We start from the raw sequence: 13081 nt of genomic DNA, 5'->3' as shown, positions 1-13081 counted from the left end.
AGATCAAGCCAGAGGGAAAGACGATTTTCAGAGCTGGAGAAAGTGTGGAGATCACCTGCTCTGAAAAACACTGGTTCTTTTTTACAAAAGAAAAGAGCAGATCATTTACATGCAAAGATAACGGGCAGTGGGACTATGAGCCTGTTTGTGCAGGTAAGATTACAGAGAAACATTTCTGGATTTGGTGATGAATTTATTGTATGTTATTAAAAATATGTGAATCTTGTTTCAGAGATTACATGTGAATATCCACGTGACCAGCATGTGTCTAGACCATACTACTGGGGAACAATGAAATTAGGAGAAAAACAATCTTATAGTTGTGCGTATGGTTATCGTAAAAAAGCAGCAGAGGCCACATGTACACAAGACGGATGGACACCAAAACCACTGTGTGCTGGTGTGTTCTGCTGTAGTGTATTACAATCTTTGTTATTCACATAATATCAATTATATGCTTATGCTGATGTTTGTTTTGTAAGATGATGACTGTTAACTGTCTACTATGGCATTTGAGCTTTTGTCGTATTACAGCTGGACCTTTAAATTGGTCAGTTAAGCTCTGTTCATCTCAGCTTTCTTCTCATCTATCAGTCAGTTTTGACTTTTTGCCTTTGTTTTGAATCTTGTTAACAGCTGTTCATTGCTGTTCGTTTTTTCAATGTCAGTATCGTTCATTTCTCTTAATGCCAGGGGTCTAAGAAACAATTTGAAGCACAAAGCCCTCTTTTCGTTTGTTAAAAACCATGGATCAGACTTTTGCCTTCTTCAAGAAACCCATTCCACAAAGGACGATGTTAAATTTTGAAGGTCCCAGTGGGGCAGTGATATATGGATGTCGCACGGCACAGAGCGATCAGCAGGTGTCACCATTTAAAAAAATAAGTTTGCTGGTGAAATTCTACATGTTGACAGTGATCCAAAGGGTCATTTTCTCTTATTAGTGCTTTCACTTGGTCAGACTATCTCAGTGTTATTAAATGTTTATGGGTCCAATTCTTCTATAGAAAAAAACACTTTAATGGACAATATCGGGGATTTCAATATGATGTTAAACTGTGATTTAGATAGGTTTCCCCCTAGAGCTGCTTCTACAATAGTACAATAATATGTGTTTCTGTTATAACTTCGAAAAATAATTTTGGATTGTAGTTTAACAAAAACTGCAATGTAGAAAATGTGCCTCTAATACTTACAGAATATATGGACAACAAAATGTAGTCAGATTTTTTTTCTTTTTTTTTTTATGTCAGAATTTTTTGCTTCCTGCTAAAGACAAATTGGATCCAGTTTCACAGATTTTTGATGCTTCATGTCTTCTTACCATTAGTTCTATATAATTATGTCTTGTACAGCAGTAACCTGTGAGCTGAAGTCAACCACAATTGGAGTAAAAAAGACCAACCCATATGGAAAGACTATTTTCAGAGCTGGAGAAAGTGTGGAGATCACCTGCTCTGAAAAACACTGGTTCTTTTTTACAAAAGAAAAGAGCAGATCATTTACATGCAAAGATAACGGGCAGTGGGACTATGAGCCTGGTTGTGCAGGTAAGATTACGTAGAATCATTTCTGGATTTGGTGATGAATTCATTGCATGTTATTAAAAGCATGTAAATCTTGTTTCAGAGATTACATGTGAATATCCACGTGACCAGCATGTGTCTAGACCATACTACTGGGGAACAATGAAATTAGGAGAAAAACAATCTTACAGTTGTGCGTATGGTTATCGTAAAACAGCAGCAGAGGCCACATGTACACAAGACGGATGGACACCAAAACCACTCTGTGCTGGTGTGTTCTGCTGTAGTGTATTACAATCTTTGTTATTCACATAATATCAAGTAAATGAGTATGTTGATGTTTTTTGTTTGTTTGTTTGTTTTTTTGCGGTTTTTTTTTTTTTTTTTTTTTAGAAATTATGTGTGACCTACCAAAAATCCCAAATGCAGAGATTGTGGGAAGTCAAAATTCAAATTACAAAATCAATTCAAGAATACAATATAAATGTCGCTCTGGATTTGAACCAGAGGAGCCTGTACAAATCATCTGTGATTCCCAGGGCAAGTGGAGAGGCATACAACAATGCACTGGTATGTCACAGTTTATTGACATGCCTCTAATTCCATTAAATCGCGTGAAACAAGAATTTTTGCTATATCCAATCAAATTATTATTTATCTGTGCATTGATGAATTGTAATTAGAATGATGCATGTTTTACAGCAATGTGTGCAGCACCTAACATCCCAAATGCAGAGATTGATGGAGGTCAGAGACCAAATTATAGAATCAATTCAAAAGTAGAATATAAATGTCGTCCTGGATTTGAACCAGAGCAGCCTGTACAAATCACCTGTGATTCTCAGGGCCAGTGGACAGGCATTCAGCAATGCACTGGTATGTAACAGCTTATTGACATTTTGCTCTAATTTCATTAAATGTTGTAAAAAACATATATTTTTTTCTTGTTAAGTCGAAGTTTTCAGAGCTCCTGACCAAACTTTACACATTAAGAAAGTATAGCTGTATTAACGTATTTTTTTTTTTTTCGTTACATTTGCGGGATCATATTTTAGTACATTCAGTTAAGAGCATAAATATGCCATTTGACAAACGCAAAGAGCGATCAGACACTATCGACATCATGGATGTCCACGATTATGCTTCTCCTGCTGTCCGCGAGCTAGATCTCTGCGCGACTTCACTCCCTGTCACTCCTAGCAAGCCACCTGCTCATAAAAAAGGTAAATCTTAAAGTCCAAATGAGCAGGCCGACTCTGCCATAATTTCTACGCTCTCCTCGTTGATCAATACTTGGTTTGACGCACTCGAAGGAATGATTAGCGCCAATGCTCTAAAGATAGAAGGGCTGAAGAATTCTGCGATGGTTATCCGCAATGCCTTATGGAAAGCTGCCAAGAAATCCCAGTTTCTCAAAGACAACGACCTGCGCTTCACAGAGGATCTGACTTCGCTGGACCGGGAGAGACGGAAGAGCTTGTGGCCGAGAGTGAGAGAGGCGAGGGCTGCTGGAAAAATGGCCTATTACTTTGGAGCGCGTGCATTTATTGAAGGTGTGGAGATTACTTTGTGAGTTCCATCATGAGGATCGTGTACTCTTTTGTAAGATGATGACTGTTAACTGTCACTATGGCATTTGAGCTTTTGTCGTATTACAGCTGGACCTTTAAATTGGTCAGTTAAGCTCTGTTCATCTCAGCTTTCTTCTCATCTATCAGTTAGTTTTGACTTTTTGCCTTTGTTTTGAATCGTGTTAACAGCTGTACATTGCTGTTCGTTTATCAATGTCAATATCGTTAATTTCTCTTAATGCCAGGGGTCTAAGAAACAATGTGAAGCACAAAGCCCTCTTTTTGTTTGTTAAAAACCATGGATCAGACTTTTGCCTTCTTCAAGAAACCCATTCCACACAGGACAATGTTAAATTTTGAAGGTCCCAGTGGGGCAGTGATATATGGATGTCGCACGGCACAGAGCGATCAGCAGGTGTCACCATTTAAAAAAATAAGTTTGCTGGTGAAATTCTACATGTTGACAGTGATCCAAAGGGTCATTTTCTCTTATTAGTGCTTTCACTTGGACTATCTCAGTGTTATTAAATGTTTATGGGTCCAATTCTTCTATAGAAAATACCACTTTAATGGACAATATCAGTGAAAATATACAGTACTGGTAAAATAAATACCCCAATGCTGTTCTTGTTTTAGGTGGGGATTTCAATATGGTGTTAAACTGTGATTTAGATAGGTTTCCCCCTAGAGCTGCTTCTACAATAGTACAATAATATGTGTTTCTGTTATAACTTCGAAAAATAATTTTGCATTGTAGTTTTACAAATACTGCAATGTAGAAAATGTGCCTCTAATACTTACAGAATATATGGACAACAAAATGTAGTCAGATTTTTTTTTCTTTCTTTTTTTTTTTGTCAGAATTATTTGCTTCCTGCAAAATACAAATTGGATCCAGTTTCACAGATAGTTGATGCTTTACGTCTTCTTACCATTAGTTCTATGTAATTATGTCTTGTACAGAAGTAACCTGTGAGCTGAAGTCAACCACAATTGGAGTAAAAAAGACCAACCCATATGGAAAGACGATTTTCAGAGCTGGAGAAAGTGTGGAGATCACCTGCTCTGAAAAATACTGGTTCTTTTTTACAAAAGAAAAGAGCAGATCATATACATGCAAAGATAACGGGCAGTGGGACTATGAGCCTGTTTGTGCAGGTAAGATTATAGAGAAACATTTCTGGATTTGGTGAAGAATTTATTGCATGTTACTAAAAGCATGTAAATCTTGTTTCAGAGATTACATGTGAATATCCACGTGACCAGCATGTGTCTAGATCATACTACTGGAGAACAATGAAATTGGGAGAAAAACAATCTTACCGTTGTGTGTCTGGATATCGTGAAACAGCAGTAAAGGCCACATGTACACAAGACGGATGGACACCAAAACCAATCAATACTTGACATTTAAAAAATAGTGTATTACAATCTTTGTTATTCACATAATATCAATTAAATTATTATGTTGAAGGTTTTTTTTTTTTTTTTTTTGTTTTTTTTTTTTTTTTTTTTTTTTTAGAAATTATGTGTGACCTACCAAAATTCCCAAATGCAGAGATTGTGGGAAGTCAAAATTCAAATTACAAAATCAATTCAAGAATACAATATAAATGTCGCTCTGGATTTGAACCAGAGGAGCCTGTACAAATCACCTGTGATTCCCAGGGCAAGTGGAGAGGCATTCAGCAATGCACTGGTATGTTATTTCATTAAATGTTGTAAAACCAGAATGTTTTTTTTTTTTTTTTTTTTTTTTTTCTAAATTCAGTCAAATTATTATATACATTTGTGGTCAAAAGTTTGCATACACCTTGCAGAATTTGCAAATTGTTAATTTTAACACACACACACACACACACACAAAAAGATGATGTTTACAGATGTTTACAAACAGAGGTGGAAAGAGTACAAAAATATTCTACTCAAGTACCATTACATTAATTAAATTTTACTCAAGTACAAGTAAAAGTACCAGTCTAAAAATCTACTCAAGTAAAAGTAAAAAGTAGTTAATTTAAAATTTACTCAGAGTAAAAATTACTTAGTTACATTTTAACAGTGGGAGGGAAGCAAAAATGGGACAGGCCAAGGGTGTCGAACTCAGTTCCTGGAGGACCACAGTCCTGCACAGTTTAGATATAACCCTAATTAAACACACCTGATCCAGCTAATCTAATCATTTAGGCCAGTGGTCTCCAACCCTGCTCCTGGAGAGCTACCGTCCTACAGATTGCAGCTCCAACCCTAATCAAACACACCTAAACAAGCTATTCAAGGTGTTCAAGGCTACTTCATAATTACAGACAGGTGTGTTTGGAGCAGGGTTGGAGCTGAAGTCTGCAGGACAGTAGCTCTCCAGGAGCAGGGTTGGAGAACCCTGATTTAGGCTTATTTGAAAACTACATGATATGTGTGCTGGAGCAGGGTTAGAACTAAACTCTGCAGGGCCCCGGCCCTCCAGGAACTGAGTTTGACACCCAGGCCTATTAATCTCAAACTAGCTGTTTTTAATTAAAGGAATCAGTTATTTAGAATAATAAGACATTTGGGCTGTTACCAGCAAATCAGTATCAACAAACTCAACTTTTCAATGCAGACCAAATGCAGAAGCTTCATTGGAAGTGGCATTTAGATGTATTTACACACTGTTTCATGCAGGACAAGAATGCATTTAACCTGCAGTTACAAATGCATGAATAATGTTTTGATATACAAGACTTAAAATGTTGAATACTCATTTGAAATTATAAGAAATTAATTATAAAAAAAAAAAAAAAAAAAAAAAAAAAAAAAAAAAATATACTTAAAATGTGAAATTAAAATGGCCAGTATGTGTCAGCAAGTCACTGTTAATAAGTGAGTCATTGTGATTGAACCGAATCATTTAAACGGTTGATTCATTCAGGAACGAAACACTATCATGTTGCTCAGAGACGCAAAACTGTGCTTTGGTGGCTGTGTTTCGAATTATTTTTTTGTTGTAAAAATAGACCAAAAACAGGCAATATGGTGTCTAAAAGGCAAGTCTCTTAATTAACTTGTTAACTGAACTGTTGTAAAAAAAAAAAAAAAATAATAATAATAATTAATTATATATATATATATATAGAATGATCATATACATATGATCATTCTAAATGCATTTCACAAGACTGAATCACACAGTGAAAGAACGCACTATAAATGCGCGCGCACATCATTAAAACAACAATTATGATATTATCGCAGACGATATATATCGCACACTCCGCACCACTCTCTTTTTGGCTAATTTGCAAAACCTCTTGCTAAAATGGTCAAAGCATCATTTTGACCACCAATGCAACGATGCAATTATTAACTTACCTCTACATGCTTGCGAAGGTTTGATGTCTTGTCGAGATTTTACAAGCTGCTAGTTTGGTCTCCCTAGGTAAGCACAGCTTACACTGCATAATAGAGCATAAATATGGCCAGGGGTTCACTTCATTTCCTTCGAGTTCAACTTCAGAATATGACGGGGTTTCGTTTTCAGCGGTGTCTGCACCACTAGCGCCTGTTTTGTCTGTCTGCATCTTTCTTGTGAATTTAGCGCCAGTTTGCCCTCCTGCCCATTATTTACTGCAGTTTTCAGGTAGCGATTTTTTATTTTTATTTTTATTTTTACTCAGTAATTAATGTGTTTTAAAATGTAGCGAAGTACAATACTTCAAACAAAATATACTTAAAAAAAAACAAAATTACAGAAACAAAAAAATACTAAAAAAAATACAATAACACAAAAAACCTACTCAAAAAAAATAAAAAAAATTATTAGGCTGGGCTACTGTACGTTTTTTACTACGTTTACAAACAATGTTAAAGATAATTTTAAAGTTGAAATTTTTTAAAAAAAGAAACCCCCTTCAAATGATTACATATGCTTGATTTTTAATACTGTGGGTTTTTACCCAGACAATCCATATTGAGATTTATCAGTGCAACATTTCTTGGTGATGACAGTCTAAAAATAAAATAAAATAAAATAATAATAATAAAGAAATAAATAAAATAACATTAATAATTAATAATAACAACCACAATAATAATGAAGTATCTTTGCTTTGCCCTCAGAGAAATGCGGACCACCACCAAACATCAGCAATGCAGATACAAAAGAAATGACAAAAAAGCAATACAATACGGAGGAGAGAGTTGAATACAGCTGCTTTGATAAATACATACTGAATCCGCGTCCCCCCTTCTCCAGTTACTTGACCTGTGTAAAAGGCGAATGGAAAGGGAAAATTTATTGTTTAAGTAAGTTTGCACACTACACTCCATATACATCAAAGAGGCTTTTCTAACTGTATTTTTATTTGTAAAGTTGATGTAATCTTGTAGTTTACATTGTACATTGTGATGATGAATCAATAAATGTATATTTTAACACTGACAGTGACATATTGTGTTTATTTCAGAGCCCTGTATAGTGACAGTGGAGGAAATGGATAAAAGAGGTATAAGGTTGAAGTGGAAGTCAAATGAAAAGATAATCATAACACATAATGATGGCATCGAATTTGCATGTCAGAGTGGCAAAAAATTTAAAGCCCAAAACCTCCCAAGACCAACATGTAATGATGGAGTGATGAATTTGCCTGAGTGTGAGGAATAACACATTGATAAAGCATCAGTTGTACTACTAAGCAAAAACAAATGGAGCAGATCAAAATAAAACATTTTCCCCAATTCAGTTTCTCTGTTTTGGAATTTTTTTTTCTTTTTTTTTTTAAATATGCATGTATGAAAACAACATGAACTCATTTAATGCCAGCTAAGTAAGTATTACATTTACAGTTATTCATTTGGCAGACACTTTTATCCAAAGCGACTTGAGGAATTAAAAAAAGCAATTTATCATAAGCTGGCAATAAACAGGGGCCGCTATACAAGGTTTAAATCGTTAAATCGTTCAAAATAGTAAAAGCTAGGACAAAAAGGGATAAAGGTTAATAATTCAATAGAAAAAGTGAAGGTAGAGAATTTATTTATTTCAGTTAAATGTTCACAGAAGAGACAAGTTGTACGTTCTATTAGGAAGGGCCTGGTCTTTCTAATGTTGTAGTGCAAACCTGCATGATTGTGTTGTTTTAGCAATATGATCTTTTAATGTCAACTGATCATCAAGGGTCACTCCAAGATTCCTGGGTGAACATGATGGTATTATTGTTGATGAGCCCAGTTGGATGGTAAACTGCTGCTGTACTGATGGGGTGGCTGGGAAGATGAGACGCTCAGTCTTTAAGCAGTAGGTGATGTTCTTTCATCCATGCTGAGATGTCCTTCAGGCAGTCAGAGATCCGAGCAGGTACCGTTGCATCATCTGGTTGAAATGAGAGGTAGAGCTGTATGTCATCAGCACAGCAATGGTAGGAAAAAACATGTGCCTGAATGATGGGTCCCAGTTAGGTAGTGTATATAGAAAAGAGGAAGGGCCCAAGAACTGATCCCTGAGGAACCCCAGTGACCAGCTGATGTGATTCTGGTTGATGTGTATTATAATGAGTACAATGAAAAACCTTTAACAATTATGGGGGATTTTTATATATTTATTTTAATTTAATGAATGCTGATTACAAATGTGACCACTAACATGTTTATTTATATGTATTATGATCATTATTTACATGAGACAGAATACATTAATAATGGACCTTTAATATTTATATGAATCAAACTGTATTGACATGTTTTCTGTGCTTATTTTATGGACATTTGACACAGTCATCATCTTTTAGAAGAACTGGAATTCCAGAATTCCAAATACTATGGAATCAGATTTGGGCCAAATAAAACGAACGAAACTTTTGCGAAAACAAACGAAAATAAACATTGATAAATGAGAAAACACTCTGAAAATACAAACCCGATATGGACACCGTACAAATTGTGAGTAAAAAGGGATGGAATAATTTACAAATCTCATAAACTTATATTTTATTCACAATAGAATATAGATAACATATCAAATGTTGAAAGTGAGACATTTTGAAATGTCATGCCAAATACTGGCTCATTTTGGATTTCATGAGAGCTACACATTCCAAAAAAGTTGGGACAGGTAGCAATAAGAGGCTGGAAAAGTTAAATGTACATATAAGGAACAGCTGGAGGATCAATTTGCAACTTATTAGGTCAATTGACAACATGATTGGGTATAAAAAGAGCCTCTCAGAGTGGCAGTGTCTCTCAGTTAAGATGTTAAGAAGTTAAGATGGGCAGAGGATCAACAATTCCCCCAATGCTGCGACGAAAAATAGTGGAGCAATATCAGAAAGGAGTTTCTCAGAGAAAAATTGCAAATAGTTTGAAGTTATCATCATCTACAGTGCATAATATCATCCAAAGATTCAGAGAATCTGGAACAATCTCTGTGCGTAAGGGTCAAGGTCGGAAAATCATACTGGATGCCAGTGATCTTCGGGCCCTTAGATGGCACTGCATCATATACAGGAATGCTACTGTAATGGAAATCACAACATGGGCTCAGAAATACTTCCAGAAAACATTGTCGGTGAAAACAATCCACCGTGCCATTCACCTTGCCGGCTAAAACTCTATAGGTGAAAAAAGAAGCCATATCTAAACATGATCCAGAAGCGCAGGCGTTTTCTCTGGGCCAAGGCTCATTTAAAATGGACCGTGGCAAAGTGGAAAACTGTTCTGTGTCCAGACAAATCAAAATTTGAAGTTCTTTTTGGAAAACTGGGACGCCATGTCATCCGGACTAAAGAGGACAAGGACAACCCAAGTTGTTATCAGCGCTCAGTTCAGAAGCCTGCATCTCTGATGGTATGGGGTTGCATGAGTGCGTGTGGCATGGGCAGCTTACACATCTGGAAAGACACCATCAATGCTGAAAGGTATATCCAAGTTCTAGAACAACATATGATCCCATCCAGACGTCGTCTCTTTCAGGGAAGACCTTGCATTTTCCAACATGACAATGCCAGACCACATACTGCATCAATTACAACATCATGGCTGCGTAGAAGAAGGATCTGGGTACTGAAATGGCCAGCCTGCAGTCCAGATCTTTCACCCATAGAAAACATTTGGCGCATCATAAAGAGGAAGATGCGACAAAGAAGACCTAAGACAGTTGAGCAACTATTTTATTTTATTTTTATTAATTTATTTATTTGATAGGGACAATGCTCATTGATCAAAAAACAAGTTACTTGCTGTAAACAAGCCAGAGTTAGCTACAAGTGCTAGTTTGCATCTGTTGTCCCTAGCCAGGTCTTAACAGGCACCCTAAAAATACAAAAGATATAAAAATACACTATAAATTTAATAAATACAATAGCAATGTAATAAATACAGCAGGAATTTTAAAACAATATGAACATACCCTCAAACAGACAATATATTGCTCACCTCACCTAGCCCTCAACTTAATTACAGTATAAAGTGAATACAAAAAAAAAAAAAGGAAACAAAATAAAAAATATGTTCATGGACTTAAGTATTTGGTGTATGGTTACAATTATAATTGTCCCTAATCCAAGATTTAAGCTGTTTTTTTTAAAAGAGGACAGACTATTACACTCCCACTCATTGGGCAGACTATTCCAAAAAATCATCGTGGCTCTGACAGAAAAAGCTGTGTTTTTCCAATCCTACTTTGTCTATATTGAACTATGCAGTCCCCTCTGGTGGTTGCTCTGGTTACTCTATTGACCTTGTCTTTCTGTTTTATAAACTGTGGGAAGCAAGGGGGGAGCAAGCCCACGGAGTACCTTAAAGACAAGACAGGCATCAGCAAAGTGTCTGTAGTTTTCAAAGCTAAACATGTTGTGTTTTTTGATTATGTGACAATGATGATAGCTATTACCCTTACGGTCCAATGTCTTTAATGCCTGTTATAAAGTGACTCCAATGGTTGCAATATTGTTTTATTGGCTTGCGACCAGCTGGTTAAACAGTAAGAAAAATTTGGAAAGATCATCGCATGCAAGAAGAGCTTTGCGGCCTTCATTGATAGGTATGATCTTATGTGCTTAAAATTTGCCAGGTTAAATTTGACAATATTGGCAAACTTTTTTGTATGCTTTTTAAATGAGAGTTGTGAGTCTAGGATGATTCCCAGATATTTAAAGTCAGAAACCACTCTAACCTTCTCTTGGTTAACAATTACCTCAGGGTCATAAGTCACAGTAGTTTGTTTTGTAAAATACATACATACTGTTTTACTTATGTTCAGGTGTAAGCATGAATTAGTTAGCCATATGAATACCTTACTCATGGCCTCAGTCAGTTGGTGTGCAGCTTGTTGTTTATTTTTAGCATGCACATAGAGGACTGTGTCATCTGCATACATTTGTAAATGTACAGATGGACAAACAGTGGGCAGGTCATTTATATAGAGTCTGAATTTGACTGGACAGTCAGATCTGAATCTTTCATCACATACAATGTCAGCTTGAGTTGTTTACCCTGCAGATTACATTCACACTCAGACATTCCTATGGCAGTCTGCATTTGTCCATTTGCCAGCATAAAAGTTTGACCTTTACTGGACTTCCACTGTTCTCGATGATGGAACCGCTTCCAGCATGACTCTTGAATTAATGAGTGTACTTCCTGTATCTACTATGGCTTGAAAAAATCTGTTACAAAGCAATATGGGTAAGGTGATCATTTTGAACGGTGGTTGTACCAGTTGTTGGACACACTGTACTACACGAGTGTTAACAAATGATGGCTTGGGACCTGAATCCTTATTAGGAAGGACTTTCTTCTTTTGAGACTCTGTGTTGACATTACTCCAATATCTTCTAGCTTCTCCAAAGTCTCTTTCAATTTGGGTACCAATTCTCACTAACTCTGCAACATTCTGTACTGAACCTCGTAGCAAACTAGCCAACCGAGGGTTACAATTTCTCAGGATAGCTTGCAGGATTTCCCGCTCAGGCATATCACGTTTCCATCTCAGACAGAGGGCTCTGTAATGGAAAGCAAAATCTCTTATACTTTCTTGCGCCCCTTGCTTCCTTTCTATCAGATGTCTAGCTGTTTCATCTTCATAGTCTTCACTCAAGAAGGAACATAAGAAAACATCTTTAAATTCTTACTATGTGTGAACGTTTCTTCTTTCAGCAAGCCACCAATCCTTTGCAGTGTCCTTCAAGACAGAGGTGAGAGAAGCTAACATTTCATAATCCGAAAGAGGTTGGATGGCTAGGTACTCTTCAAAATGTTTTATAAAGGCAACTGGATCATCACTGCTACCAAAACTTGGAAATTCTACTTTCACTGGTGGTTGGGAATTAATAGCTGTGGTGTTTCCAATAGTTGTTAGATGAGTTTGACTTTGTTGCACCTGATAGGTTTGATTTTGGACTTTATGAACTTGTGGGGAAACATATGGGCTTGGAGATGGCTGTATGGGAGTAGACATGGGAGTAATAAGAACTTGAATTTGGTGTCGATTTGAATATCTCGTCTCTTTAGACAGTCCACCATTGACTTCCCCAAATCTCTAATGCCAAGTTCAAATTTTTGTTGAATCCTTTCACACTCTCTTTCGATGCGTTAAGTCAGCTTTTCTTCCACTTTCCTGCATTTACTTTCTATTTCAGACTGAGAAAACCTGTCATTCACTTTTTTAACACAGTCTTCCACTCGTGTCTCGAGTGTTGTGACTTGATCTATTAATTGTCTCAATTGTTCTGCTATGGAAGCATTTGGGATGAGCTCAGATCTTTCTTCCATTTCAGGAGGAGGTGGTGGGAAAGGATCAACCTCATTAATATCCTCAGCATCATCCACTGCTGCATTTTCCTCTTCAGAATCAATGTATAACTCACTGAATGTGTTAATGAGTTCTTTGGTTGGTTCTCTTCTAACTACAAATGGTTCAGTGCTGAAGTCCTGAATGGGCTCGTACTCATCCCCTGTCTCAGAGTGTAGGCTTGCCATATCCTCACCTGCTTAAACAGCCAAAAAATGCAAAAC

Source organism: Cyprinus carpio, chromosome A22 (assembly GCF_018340385.1).
Source record: "Cyprinus carpio isolate SPL01 chromosome A22, ASM1834038v1, whole genome shotgun sequence".
In the NCBI taxonomy this organism is placed as follows: Eukaryota; Metazoa; Chordata; class Actinopteri; order Cypriniformes; family Cyprinidae; genus Cyprinus; species Cyprinus carpio.
Note: the sequence above shows the minus strand (reverse complement) of the source record.